Genomic DNA, 16,385 nt, shown 5'->3' on the forward strand with positions numbered 1-16,385 from the left:
GTGAGGGGATATGATGCTGTTGATGGTGATTCGGCGGTCGTATGGCGACGTAAAGCATTGAGCAGAACCCTTGGTATTATTCGAGAGGAGTAGGCTACGTGCCGAAACCGGGTTTCATCTCTCCCTACTACATTATCATAATCCCACATCCAGACGCGCAGGCCACCCAAGGGTGTCAGGTAGACAGACACGTCCTCGAACACTCATGGTACTAATAGGACACGATAAGTAAGTAGCCCTAAGTCGTAAATAATTTCAGAGAATTAGGATCTTTTTTATTGCTAGTGGTATTACATCGCACCGACACAGATGGGTCTTAGGCGACGATGGGATAGGAAATGGCTAGGAATGGGAAGGAAGCGGCCCTGGTCTTAATTAAAGTACAGCCCCAGCATTTGCCTGGTGTGAAAATGGGAAACCATCTTCAGGGCTGCCGACAGTGGGATTCGAACCCACTATCTCCTGGATGCAAGCTCAGGGCCGCGCGCCTCTAACCGCATGGCCAACTCGCCCGGTGGGGAAAAGACGTAAACGCATCACCATGTTTCGTGTTGTAAAACGAGTTTCCCCCAGAAGTGTTATGTCAAGTACGAGCAGTAGCTGCCTATAGGACTTATTGAAATGGTTCTATTTTTTTTTTTTAATGCTAGTTGCTTTACGTCGCACCGACACAGATGGGTCTTATGGCGACGATGGGACAGGGAAGGGCTAGGAGTGGGAGGGAAGCGGCCGTGGCCTTAATTAAGGTACAGCCCCAGTATTTGCCTGGTGTGAAAATGGGAAACCACGGAAAACTGTCTTCAGGGCTGCCGACAGTGGGGTTCGAACCTACTATCTCCCGAATACTGGACACCGGCCGCACCTAAACGACTGCAGCTATCGAGCTCGGTATTGAAATGGCATTGCACTTCATTTAGCTTACCTTATCTTGGGTGATGACACAACTTATCAAATGACAATTTGCTTGTCAACGCCGGTCGCATCCGGCACGGTTACAGATTATGCGGTCGCTAGTGGCACGGGTCGCATGCGGCACGGTCGCATCTGGCACGCCACCGTGGTGACTATCGAACTGTTCCAACTAAGGTTTCTTTCTTTATGGTGTAAGTAGAAAGAAGGTGGAGAATAGGACAGTCTAGGAAGTCAACGTCAACGCATGTCTGTCCTCGAAGATCAGCTATTGGGTTCAGGCGATAAGCGTGTCAGAATAAAACTTTGCAAGATCGAGATTGAAATCTGTGGACTGACGAGGTCATTTTCTGACGTTCCAGCCTAGTTCAGCGAAATTACCTCGAGAGAAAATGTGTGTGTAGGTACTGTATCAATAATAATAATAATAATAATAATAATAATAATAATAATAATAATAATAATAATAATAATAATAATGAAAATCTACAGCCTGTTTTCAGTCATTCGACCGGGTCAGGAATGGAAAGAATGAAGCCCCTATCTAGCGGCGAGGATAGGAAATGTGCCGGCTGCCGAAAGTCATCCGTGAATGGGAAGAACCACCTTCCGACAAAGGTTTATTAAACCAAGTAGGCCCTACCCATTGGAGGATGGAAGAGCGGTGACAAGATCAATTGTCTAGCTTTGCTAATGACGAAGCAATCTTGTCAAGAAACATAGACGCACAGCTATAGAACAGATAAATCTATTCAAGGAACAAACAAGAAAAGCAGAGTACTGGATTTCCTTAAAAAAAAAACACAGTTCTCAACAAACATTAAAACTGTTCCCCACCATCTAAAGACAAGGTATGGTAGAAATGAGAGAACTGAAAGCTTCAGATACCTCAGTGAGATAGTTAAGGTGAAAACATGTGAAAGGAAAGCCAAAAACAACAGGTGAGAAAAGTGAGTGCCTCCGAATGACTGGGAAGGACGGTCTAAAGGTTGGGACAAAAGCTGTTCTCAAGATAGTGGATCCAAAAAATTTAAATTATTATTATTATTATTATTATTATTATTATTATTATTATTATTATTATTATTATTATTATTATTATTATCATTATTATTATTATTATCAAATACTTAGCAATTGGGAAATACTTCAGTGGCAATGGTCACCTATAGTAGTGTGATAATAGGATAAATTTAAAACATAATTTCCCAACAACAACAACAACAACAAAACAAAAGCAAATCAAGCAATTCAATGTAAAGAAAATATTATAAGAAATATTACTAGTTTAACATTCTTAAGTATATCCAATCCTTAACATTACGGCTTGCAATATTACAGGTTGAGCTTGCCACTAGCTTAACATTAAAAGTGATAATAAAGTAAAGTTAAAAAACACTAACCTCCAACAACACCACTACAACTAGCGTGCAACAAACAATTCCATGGAAAGAAAATACGACAATAAATACAGCTAGTTTAACATTCTAAATCCTGCATTATCATATACATTTCACACACAACTTACAAAATGGACAATATGGTTGAGGGGAAATGAATAATTGTATTGGGAAAATAAACGACTGATGAAAGTAGGCTGAAATTCTATGGACACCTCTTAACAATGGATGGAAAGCGACTGACAAAACAAATACTTCAGATACTTGATAGTAGGGCTAAGGTTTCTGACAAGTGGTTCCATGAGGTGGGGAAGGTTTCAACAGGGCTGGACTAAGAGGAGAGGACATTTCAGATCGAACACAGTACCGGTTACAAATAAACAACGTCAAGGCCTTCCATGAAGAATGACAGCAGAACAGTGGTTGGACGATGAAAAGGCGGAAGGCTTGCCAAGGAAAAAATGCAACAATTCTGGGCTGCAAAAAAGTTTCAAGAATTGCGTAACAGTTATTTAACATGCCTTTGATGGTCCTAAACGAATAATAATAATAATAATAATAATAATAATAATAATAATAATAATAATAATAATAATAATAATAATAATAATAATAATAATAATAATAGGAACTTGGATGAAAAAGATACCACACGAAATTTTTCAATTCACAGAAAAAATCACAGATACCATCAGAAAGAGACGACTAAAATTCTGCGGACACCTACACAGAATGGATAACAACAGGCTGACAAAGAAAATTCTAAATCTAGCTCTAACCCTGAAAATCCGCAACAATTGGTTAGCAGAAATTCATGAAGATCTACAAGAAATGGGTTTTGAGGACGAAACCATTCAAGATAGAATGAAATTTAGAAGCTTAGTAAACAAACATAAATTTGCGGAGAAACCATCAAGAAAAAATACAGGCTGGGCAGAAACACGCAGAAAGGAACACAGTGAATATTGGGAAGAAAAGAAGAAGAAACATTGTGCAAAATATGTTCAAACGCGCTCCACAGTTGGGCACAACGAATCAAACAAATAGGCCTAAGAGATATTCGAAAAACTTCACTTTTTATCAGGAAGCACCGCCACATGTCATAGAATACAGTCACCTCTCTCGAATGCTTAACACCAGAATATCACACAGAATTCTTAATCTTCTCCTGACTTGGAAATGTAGACTACCACCGTATGGAAAACTGGAATGAAGGAGAATCTGGCCAGTAACTTTGAAGTCCTCGTTCAAGAAAGAAGTAAGTTCTGGACCTGGGTACCTCGGCTAAAGAAACGTCCGGAAAGACTGAGAAGAACTGGCACAAACTGCTTTCTCCTCCAACAAGAAGGAGTAAAAATCCAAAAGGCTGACATGTGTTAATCGTGGTCCCACCGAGCTCGATAGCTGCAGTCACTTAAGTGCGGCCAGTATCCAGTAATCGGGAGATCGTGGGTTCGAGCCCCACTGTCGGCAGCCCTGAAGATGGTTTTCCGTGGTTTCCCATTTTCACACCAGGCAAATGCCGGGGCTGTACCTTAATTAAGGCCACGGCCGCTTCCTTCCACTTCCTAGGCCTTTCCTATCCCATCGTCGCCACAAGACGTATCTCTGTCGGCGCGACGTAAAAAAAAAATCGTGGTCCTAAGTGGCCGAAACTGTATGTCACATTATAATAATCCCCCTGATGAAAAGTCAACGAAGCAGCTTACGGTTCAGAGGGACCCGGGTTCTAATTCCGGCCGAACTGGGGAATTCACACGCGTTTGGTCAATTCTTCTGGCTCGGGTGATGGATTTTAGTGTCAATGCACATCTCTTCATGTAAACTGTGCTCAGCACATTACACAGCTAACCACCACAGAAACATATAATAGTTCAATACAGCCCTCCACGCAAGGTTGACGTCAGGAAGGGCATCTAGCCGTAAAACTAGGCCGAGTGAAGATGCACGACACAGGTCACACTTGTTGCCCCAACAGGGTGTAGAAAGATTGGACTAAGAAATGAGAAATAATAATAATAATAATAATAATAATAATAATAATAATAATAATAATAATAATAATAATCGACTTCCATTCGCCCAATAGCGGAGTATCTCTACTAACATTTCGGTGCACCAATAAGGTCTACACAGTTGTGAATGTACATGCACCCATTAACCAGGACAACAAGTGGAATCCTGAAGGCACGGACAAGTTTTGGGAAGAACTCGAAGATACGATTACCAAGATTCCAGAACGTCATCCTTGTTAGGAGGGATTTCAATCCAAAAACTGATTGGAAACAAGGGTGAAACAGAGTAGCTCAGACTCAATGGCAGATATTGTTCAATTATAAGAATCTTATAGCTGGCTTTGGTTTGCCCGCAAGACATGGGTAGCCCTCAACAGAGTCCGTACAGACCACGGGAGATGTGGATAAATTATGTTTAAATGGGGTATGAGATCTTCTCCAGCCTGTGACTGTGGTGCAGTTAAGCAGACTATCGACTATATTGTCACCGAATGCACTGGAAGGGCATTCGCTGGATCCAGCCAGGACTTTGTGGTGGCTTCTGCTGAGGCCATGCAATGGCTATAGAATTTAGATCTAACTCTTTGAACCCTTTTGCTTGCATGATTGTTTTCAATGTTATTATGTGAATATCTTGTAATTGTGTATATAATAGTTTGTGCTTACTGTTCATGTATATTTTGTATTGTTTTGTGCACGTTACCATACACTAACAATAATAACGCTGAGCTAGGAAAGGAGCGGAAATAAAAACACATAGTGGGGGAATACCCAGTTCACAGGCGGACCAACAGAAATAGAGAACGACTTATTGGACTTTGTAAAACCTTTAATTTAGTAATGAAATCAACGGCTTTCAAACGTCTACCAAGAAAGCAGAAGACATGGATTTCACCAAACAAACTCCTTGGAGAATTTCAGATAGACCATGTGGCCATTTCAAGGAAGTCCTGCAGAGAAATACAAAACGTCATGGTACTAAGAGGGGCGAATCTGGACTCACATTACTACCTCTACAAAATAAAATTTCGGTTCTACCCAGAAACACAAGAAGAGCACGATCACCCAAACTCATTAAGTCTGACCTGGAAAAACTGAAATCAAGCAACATGATTACAGAGGAAATGCAAGCGCTAGAATACGAGTTTCAACTGAAGAAACGCACCTGGTCTACCAGTATCTGTGACCAAGCGATCGCACAGAGACAGGCAGCTTGGCTACGATGGGACTCACAAAAGTCCCAAGCAAATAGGGATAAGTTCATACAGTAGCGTCGATTAACTGCCAGAATCATCATACAGATTAAGCGTCAATACACCCAGGACCAATTAACGCAACTGGGTGAAGACTTTGAGAAGAAGAACTCCAGAAACTTCTACAAGACCTTAAAACGTAACCTCAGACACTATATCCCACCCAACCTACACTTCAGGGGACCAGATGAGAACTTAGCCTGTAATGACAAAGACATCTGTCACCTATGAGAATCTCCTCAACTACGAGTCCCCTAAGACTTCCCTTGTCTATCAAGACAAACCCAGACAACCAAACTCTCTTCGTCCTACAGAAGGAGTAACAAACATCATCCAATCTCTCAAAAATAACAAACCACTGGGAGAAGACGCAATATTTGCTGAACTATGGAACCTAGCCGGAGACCAAGCAATTAGTAAGTTGACAGGGATCCTACGGAACGTCTGAGAAACTGAGAGGCTACCAGATGACTAGACATCTGCTCTGATCCACCCCTTATACAAGAAGGGTGACTTGACTGGCATGAACAACTATAGAGGGACCCCATAGATACCAGTTACCTACAAGATATTATATAAGGCCTTATTGGAAAGAGCCGAACCTCAATTGGATGCACAATTGGAGGAATACCAAGGTAGTTTCAGAAAAGAACGTTCTTGTGCTGAACAGATCCTCAACTTGAAGTGGGTACTAACGCAAGTGAAACTAGCAGGCAAGACGTATGTAGTCACCTTCGTTGACTTTACGAAAGCATACGGCTCAGTAGACAGGACTACCCTCATGATAATTCTGCAGGAAATGGGCCTGGACCAGAAGACCCACAGCCTCATCCAAAAGACCCTGAGTAATACGCGATCACGAGTGAAGTTCAGAGGAACACTTTCGGAAAGTTTTGAAATAATAACAGGAGTTAGATAGGGAGACGGACTTTCCCCCCTTCTATTCAACTGTTCATTGGACAAGGTCATCTGAGAGTGGCGGAAAAAACTGGAAGAACAAAAGATACCAAGTGGTATTTACCTGGGACACAAACAGAAAAGGGCTACTAGTTGACTGTTTGGCATTCACAGATGGCCTAGCACTTCTGGTGAACTCTGTAGAAGTAGCATTGAAACAACTCAATGCACTTAAACACTGCCAAGGTGGAATTACAGGCATCTCTTGAAAAAGACAAAATACTTCACCAATATCAGTGATACTCCCAGCAAACCACAGTTGGAACAGGGCCAGATTGAGAAAGTCAACAGATTTAAGTACCTGGGAGAATGGCTGGAATCAAATGTGTCAGAAGGGGTAGCACTAACAACCCGGATTATCAAACTAGAGTTAGCATATCGACTGACCAAGAATATTTATAACAAGAAATGTCTCTCTCGTAACACCAAATTGAGGCACTACCAGACAGTTTTCCGCCCAGAAGGCCTAAATGCCACATATTGCAGGATGCTGAACAGGAAAGGATTGTTGGACAAACTGGAGGTCAAGGAGAGGAAGATCTTGAGAAAGATACTGGACCGATCAAAGTTGTTGGCGAGTACAGAAGGCGACCAAACCAGGAGCAGCTATACAGTTACAGTATACTGAAAAAATCACAGACGTAGCCAGGAAAAGGCGTCTGAACTATGGAAATGTCACGAGGATGAAGCCAACTAGGATGACATACCGGCTCCTCAACTACTGGACAAACAGAAAGATAGAGACACCATGGCTAACAGAAGTGAAAAAAGACTTGCAGGAGCTGGGAGTGACTGAAAACGATATCAGAAACCGAGCACCTCTCAGAAGAATAATCAAACAAAAGAGGTTTCAGGACAGACCATCAAGTAAAAGAAGGGGCGCCCTTTGGACAAAGGAAAGAAGAAACATAGCCAGAGAATGTGCGAGTATTGGGCAAGTATCAAGTCCCTTTCCAAGCAGAAAATTTGAACCTCGTAGACCTTAGCTGGCCTATTCGAAGAAATAATAGACTCTAATAATAATAATAATAATAATAATAATAATAATAATAATAATAATAATAATAATAATAATAATAATAATATAATATCATTATTTATTAATCATTCTTTCATCCAGAATAAACACATAATAATAACGTACGTTTTCAGATAGCACAGAAAAATACACTGTACCTCAAATGTCCTGTGTTTTCACACGTCTCCAAGACCAGCAACAACTTCGATTAGTCACAGGCAGAGAAAAGAAACAATTAATGTCCCAAGAATGAGTACGATAAATGACAGATGATTGATGACTGATTTTTTTTGCTATTTTGCTTTACGTCGTACCGACACAGATAGGTCTTATGGCGACGATGGGGCAGGAAAGGCGTAGGAATGGGAAGGAAGCGGCTGTGGCCTTAATTAAGTAGTAGGCCCAGCAGTAGGCCTACCTGGTGTGAAAATGGGAAACCACGGAAAACCATTTTCAGGGCTGGCGACAGTGGGATTCGAACCCACTATCTCCCGTATGCGAGATCACAGCTGCGCGCTCCTAACCGCACGGCCAACTCACCCGATGTTGACTGAATTGAACTCTTGTATAATAGTTAGCATTCTGTGCAGAATATACGAAAAATCTGTCCGCCGATATTAAGGCAATTTGCACACTCTGATAAGCGCTTACGTCATCAATTAAGTGATAATAGTTTGGGGTCAATGGTGGGATAATTGACCGAGTCATGCCCCGAGTTGTGTAAAGTTCGAGACTAACTATTTTTAGTAATTTTGATGGACGTGAAGGGTAAGAAGAGTTAATTACCATCGTTCTGTGAGTCTGTTACGACATGCCATCTGTAACTAGCTTCAGTTCTTAGTTCACCTGATACTGCATGAATTTCCAAATGTTATTAGAATTACTAACACACTTTTGGCCGACATACAACACGGTAGTTTACGTCATATAGTCCACTTATGCTTGTTCTCCATCGCTACAATAAACGTCTAGTTTTGTGAGTTAAATTTCACCTGAATTTCTGTTTCTCACATGGGTTTAACGTCACACTGCGTCAGATAGGATTTCAGCGACAATTGGACAGGAAAGGGATAGACTAGGAAGGAAATGGTGTGACCTTAATTATTGTATAGCCCCAGCATTTGACTGGGGTAAAAATGGTAAACCACGGAAAATTATCTTCAGGACTACCCATAGTGCCGTTCGAACCCATAGCCTACGGAATTCAAGCGTGCAGTTACACGGCTCGTACCATGCAGCCAGGTCGCTCGTTTTCATTTATATAGTATACCTTAATCACCCTGTAATTAACAGAATGTTACTGATAGATACTTGTAGACTACTTCTGAGAGACATAAAACTGAATGATTACTTTTACCTGACGAAGTCACGAAGACTTGTCCTCGCCTTACACTAGCAGATACATGCGTAATATATACGGACCAACACATTATATCTAATATGCTATAGAATAATATACATAATGATTTTCAAACAAGATAATGATCTAATACATAAGTATGTATTATTATTATTATTATTATTATTATTATTATTATTATTATTATTATTATTATTATTATTGGGTTGGCAACCCATGAAGTTGACGTTAGGAAGGGCATTCGGTTGTAAAACTTGCGAAGAAGATTCATCTCATTTCATACCCAACCTCGTAGAGGAAAGGAATAAGGGCTGACATGTGTAGTCTATATTACTATTATTATTATTATTATTATTATATTATTATTATTATTATTATTATTATTATTATTATTATTATTATTATTATTATTATTATTATTATTATTATTAATGATAATAAGCAATACAGTATATCAATTCCAACAGTGTTATGTCTGTGAGGTCATGACAAAATTTCCAATATAAGTTCAGCGCATGATTTTAAACAAAACTGAAAACACCGTACGATTAATAACACATTGATTAGATACCTGATATGAAACTGAAACGAAAGACTGTAAACTCTAGAAGTAATGTAAATAATAAAAATATTCTGACAATTATTCATGAGGTAGTAAAGGAACCATTGTATAATAATGATGACTGGGAATGAGAGATGAAGTATTTGACTTAGAAAACAATGCGTCAGGAAGCGGAAGAGAGTACACCACACAAGCTGGTCTAGAAAGCTAAGAATAATAGCGGAGACGATTTGTCACGCTGAACATGCGTCACCTTGTAATCTGGCTTTCGATCTGAACAGTGGTCGCTTGTTAGGCCATGAGATTTGTTTGTTTTATAAGAAAATGAGTATGAGATCCATCTCTGATAAGACTGGATTTCTTTATTTAATAAGAAAACGAGTATGAGATACATCCGTGGTGAGATAGTGCAGTATGCTTCGAAGGGTCGAGACACTCTCATCGTATCCTTTGATTAGATTACGAAGGCTGATGACTGTTGTTTTGCCACTTTAAACAGTCACTAGTAACAGTCGCTACTAACTACCCATTACCAAACGAGAATTAGGTGAAAATATGTAAATAAATCACCCCAGATCCATGTCTAATGACTGACGAAAGATAGCGTTTAGATGTCTTCTGACATGAGCTAGAAGAAGAGAGACCTAAAATGGGACACTCAAGTATGAAGTCTAATTTCTAAAGTGTACAAGTTCTTACACTTTGTGATGAGGTGCTAGAGGGCAGCAGTTCCCCGGCGAAGGCTCGGGGACTCAATAGACCAGTCCTGGAATATGGAGCTGCCGTTTGAAATCCATACCAAACAGGACTCATTAATGAATTTGAGATGGTACAGCGAAAGGCTGCAGGATTCGTGCTTAATGATTTCAATCCTAGAAGTAGTGTAACGTGATAGGAAAGCTTGGGCGGGAGAAGCTGGAGACCAGAAGGTTATGTGCATGTATAATGCCCATACGAAAAAGCCATCTTGGGGAGGGATGAACAGTTGACTAGAAAAGCCCTGTTACATAATTACGTAAGCTTAAAGTTAAGAGTAGATTTCAGAAAACTAACTATGTAAGATGTTCGTAAATCGGGGAATTGATTATTGGAATACATTACCTCCAGCTGCCGTAGATCATTTTCCCAAAAATATAAGATGCTTCAAGAATAGACTCCAGCATTCTGTAAATTGTCCTAAATTGTGTGTACATTTCTGTGTGATGGTGTCATACTGTATTTTAATGTAATGCTCAATCCACTGTAAATTGGAGTATTAAGGTATTATGGCGTCTGAATTATTTAAGGTACGTGTGAATTGTATACGACGAAGTTCTAATGTTGAGCTACTTTTAAGTTTACTTCATTACCATAAAACAGTAAGCGATCATTGCCAATGAGCTATTTCCCAATTGCGATGTATCTGTTAGTAATAATAATAATAATAATAATAATAATAATAATAATAATAATAATAATAATAATAATAATAATAATAATAATAATAATACTTTCATTGACGTTTCTCTACATCAGTCTTGGCCATGACAATATTAAAGTGACTGTGGTATGATAAATACTAGTAACATCATTCTTTATTCAGCTAATCGTTGCGATGGATGCGGTGAAAGTGTCACTCATAAGGTCGGTTGAAGCGTGTATGTCTCTGGGCTTGGCAAACTGACATGTACTAGCACCTTGTGGCTCGGTGAGGAGGTCAACGGGAAACTGTCTCAATCCTCATTTCCTTAATACGTCCCATCAGCGAGTCTTTCATTTTCGCATCCTTTATGGCCCTACCATTTCACTTTCCAAGGGTTGAAACTCTTCAGTTTTCACTGTAATCTAGTTGCATTTTCTTCTGAAAAAATAATCACCAGCACAACAATCACTATCTTGAAAATATTTATACTAATATTTTTCAGTATTTTCTCTATCCCTAGAATTCAATAAAAATTGAAATATGAAAATAAAAGTTTCGTTAGAGTGTTTAGTTCAACGAAGGATAAATTAAATTAAATGAATTCGGGAGTACATCCAGAGCTATTCTGTAATTATTTAACGACCTACTGTTTAAAATACATCCAATGTTCGGTCAGTGGACCACGTCATTCATAAATGTTCCTAACATAGTGGTATAAACACTCCTCATTTAACAATTCGTCACCGTCTCATTCATGAAAGAATTTTAACCAAAATGCGACGCACGTCTGCAAGATGGCACTGCAGGCTGGGGGAATCATAGCGGCGTGTTCCTTTGGGTTATTGTCCGTTTCCAGAGGATGTGTGACAGATTTTGGTGATCATGAATATGCCCGGTCGCCTTTGTTCCCAAGAATTAACCTGGTAATTACTTTTTTCGTGTAGGATGACTGAATCACAGCGCCGCGTGCTTTTCTGTAAGTGGCAGATATTTTTTCTAAATTATCCGACTTTCTGGCGGAGAGTCAAAACCACGCCCCTTCGCCGTGAACCGAGGAAGCCTTTACCACTTTCGATAGGCAGACCCCTAAGTGAAATTCAAAGAAAAAGTTATCTCCAAAATGTGAAGATTTTTTTAGTTTCTCGAATGATAGAATGAGTTCGTGGTTCAGGGTACTTACAGGGGTTAGACGAGGCTGTAATATTTCACCTTTGCTGTTCCTAGTTTACATGGATCATCTGCTGAAGGGTATAAAGTGGCAGGGAAGGATTCAGATAGGTGGAAATATAGTAACCAGTCTGGCCAATTGGCAGACTGTGCCGAAACCTGCAGTCTAATATATTGGAACTTGGAAATAGGTGCAATGAGTATGGTATGAAAATGAGCATCTCAAAGACTAAACTGACGTCAGTAGCTAAGAAATTCCACATAATTGAATGCCAGATTTGTGATAAAAATCTTGAACACGTAGATAATTTTAAGTATTTAGTTTGTGTGTTCTCCCAGGTTGGTAATATATTAAGTGTGTTTTTCTTTACTATTTGTTTTACATTGCACCGACACATATAGGTCGTATGGCGACTATGAGATAGGAACGGCCTAGGAGTGGGAAGGAAGTGGTCATGGCCTTAATTAAGGTACAGCCCCAGCATTTGCCCGGTGTGAAAATGGGCAACCACGGGAAACCATCTTCAGGGCTGCCGACAGTGGGGTTAGAACTCACTATCTCCCAGATGCAACCTCACAGATGCGCAATCCTAACAGCACGGCGTAAGTGAGATTGAATCTAGCTGCAGTAAAGCTAATGCAGTGAGCTCTCAGTTGCGATCAACAGTGTTCTGTAAGAAGGAAGTAAGCTCCCGGACGAAACTATCGTTACGTTGGTCTGTTTTCAGACCAACTTTGCTTTACGGGAGGGAAAGCTGGGTGAGATCAGGATATCTTATTCATTAGAATTAACAGACTTGAGAGTGGCAAGAATGACTGCTGGTACAAATAGGTGGGAACAATTGTAGGAGGGTACTCGGAACGAGGAGATAAAGGCTAAGTTAGGAATGAACTCAATGGATTATGCCGAACGCAGAAACCAGCTTCGGTGGTGGGGTCATATGAGACGAATGGAGGAGGATAGGTTACCTAGGACAATAATGGACCCTTTTATGGAGGGTAAGAGGAGTAGAGGGAGACCAAGACGACGATGGTTAGACTCAGTTTCTAACGATTTAAAGATAATAGGTATAGACTAAATTAGGCCACAGCACTAGTTGCAAATAGAGGATTGTGGCGACGTTTAGTAAATTCACAGAGGCTTGCAGACTGAACGCTGAAAGGCATAACGGTGTATAATGACAATGTATGTATGTAGTTTCTCGAATGAATAGGATGGTACTTATTCATCCAGAACCATTCAGTAAATATATCCGAATTGCGGTTTAAAATACATCAAAAGTTCGGCCAGTGGACCGTAACATTGAGAATGTGGCAGCGAACTATTAGAATACCAAGTGGCTCACTCGCTCACATTCCTCCACTCGACCGGTACTCTCCGTTCTCTAATCTTGATGACTTTAGAATACATTTGCAAGGCCGAGTCTCTTCATTTGCATATCACCTAACGTGAGTCAGTTTCTAAATCCTAGGTAAACAAGGAAAACTTTGGATTGCAAATTCTTTCACTCGTTAGATGACACATCTTGAAACCTTAAAGCGTTTTGCTGTCTGAAATTATGACCGATGCTACTTTTATGGAACCTCCTTTTTATGCATTATGTATATCACCATCCTAAGCACTTCAAAGGTTAGGTTCAAGTATCCCCAGTAAGATCGATGCGACGATAGAAAACTTATCCTTTCTTATGGTATGTGATAGTCTTCGTTCCACGAAATTTGCTCCATCCTAATGTTTCGAAAATTAAGACATTCACGTAGTCACCGGTTTGATTTTGATATATCTGACATCATAATAGCTTTTTCTGTCTTCTTGTTTATTTATTTGTTTGTTTGTTGATTTCAGAACTTTCGGAAGTGGAATGTGAAATGTGTTTAAATACCTTGGAAGTACTGTAACTGAAGACCTCCACCCTACAATGGATATAACAGCCCGAATTCCCATAGGCCCATAGCTAAAGAAAGCTTCAACAGGAAGAAAAGTTGTTTTGTGGCCCACAAGAGAAAGATACGAGGAAGAGACTAGTGCGGTGTTATGTATATTATAGTGCAGATACATGGACGCTGAGGAAGAAAGAACAGAGAAGAATAGAGGCATTGTGGATTTGGTGAAAAATAGGAGTGAGCTGAGAATAACGAACGAAGAAGTGTTGTAGAGAGTGAGAGAAGACTGAATTATGCTAACCGGGATTCGAAAAAGGAAAACAAAATTGGATAGCGCATAATCCGTATTACGAGTGTTAGCTCCTTCTGTGGATCAGTGGTAGACTTCCGGCCTCCATATACTAAGGTTGTTGGTTCAAACCCGGCAGAGGTAGTCGAAATTTTTAAGCGCAGAATTAGAAGTCACCTCGACTCTCTATATCGTACTATGTCGGCGTGTAAACGATCTCTGTCTTTAGTAATACATTTGGTGTGTACCCGACAAATTTCATTAAAACTCAGCCATAGACCCCCCAAGAGACATTCAGTTTACTTTGCCATCTAGTAAGCCTAGAATAAAACGAAGCGTCAAAATTAAAATGCTTGCACACGGTAGCTGTGACCACACTATTATTATTTATTACGAGTATTAATGAAAGGGATGGTAATAGGGAAACGACGAAGAGAAAATAAGAGATTCCAGTTATCAGCCAACTTTTCATTGCTGAACTCTTTAATTCAGCTTCACACTGTTTAGGCTTCCCAAATAAATAAATAAATAAATAAATAAATAAATAAATAAATAAATAAATAAATAAATAAATAAATAAATAAATAAATAAATAAATAAATAAATAAATAAACATTAGAAAAATGGATGTATATGCAGAGGTAAATAAAAGGGCACAAGACAGCCATAATTGGACCTGTCGAAAGGCAGAACAGCCACTGATGATACGTTAAATGCTTTCGTTAATATTTGTGACCGAGCTGGCCATCTCAAAGGACCACCCTGGCCTAAGCACCGATTTTGAAACTTTGAATCCACAACTTCTCTGGATACACGTGCGAAGTATGCGGGGCATCCATCATGCTGGAACCGCATTGATAGACACGTTTCCAATCCCATGTCCTCCATGTGGTTTGAAGAAATGATGCGTTTCGCTGTTCGTTTACTGTTCCCTGCAATACGATTGCCAATGATACCCCACCAAATATTGACACTCCACTGTCGTGAAACGAAGCCAGTGGGAATTTTGCACGGACCAGTAGTGCATATTCCGTAGATTCACATTACCATGATTTGTGAAAGAAGCTTCATCCGTAAACGAAGTATAATTTAGGGATACAATATGAAACTGCTGAAGTGCAAAACGACAGAATGCAATGCGGGGTTCAAAGTAATTCCCGCACAGTTTTTGGTATAGTGTCGTATGAAAGGGATGAATCGTATGCCTATACACAATCCACCACCCACTACTGCGGCTTATTGCAAAACCGCGTTCAATATGCCGTGCACTCACCTTCAGACTGTGTGCTACAGCAGCCAGAATAGCGTTGCTGTGTTTTGTACGTAGACGCTTCTAAGAGAATTTGGCAACGGCACGAGGTGAAGGACACCGTTGCATTCAGCTGTGGTTGCATTTTCGTGAAGTTAGCTGTAAGTTGAAATAATGTCTAGTTTTTCTTCATTACTGAAGACTGGTGGATCTACTGGATAAAATAAAATCTAGCAACAAAACACCAAAACAGGTTTCAATATATTGATACGGATAGTAATATTCGAAACGTACGTTAAATGCGTTACAGTACGTACTAATTCCCTGTTTGATATTGACAGCAGTATAGCAGACCAGATCAGGAGACACTAGTACACCGATCAGTAGAATGTGGTGTACTGATATTGGTTTGTTTACTGCAGGCTTCAGGGACATAGCAAGCAATCCTTGCTCTGAGCTCTCCACCGCACACCTTGCATAACTTCATAAACAGTGTCTCCGTTGCCACCTTTTAAAGCTCTATATATTTCAGAAAGTATGACATTTAGAAAAGTGAAGACAAGCCTGTTATCACTAGTTGCAACTTCTAGTTTTCAGTTCTATAGGAACAAAAAACACGTTCAATTTTTTTAAATATTATGTATGTGTTATTTTTGTTTAATTTTCAGGATGTAGTGAACCTTCCATTGTGTGAGCGGTTACTTCCTGCGCAAATACATTTTTCACAGTTTGTGTCATTTCGAAAATATATGAGGCCGCGGAGTTAGGTGAGACATTCTATATAGTCAGTGGTTTTCGGGATTGCTGAAATGAAATGGCGTATGGCTCTTAGTGCCGGAAGTGTCCGAGGACAAGTTCGGCTCGCCAGGTGCAGGTCTTTTGATTTGCGCGTCGTGATGAGGATGAAATAATGATCAAGA

This window comes from Anabrus simplex, chromosome 1 (genome assembly GCF_040414725.1).
Source record: "Anabrus simplex isolate iqAnaSimp1 chromosome 1, ASM4041472v1, whole genome shotgun sequence".
Lineage (NCBI taxonomy): Eukaryota > Metazoa > Arthropoda > Insecta > Orthoptera > Tettigoniidae > Anabrus > Anabrus simplex.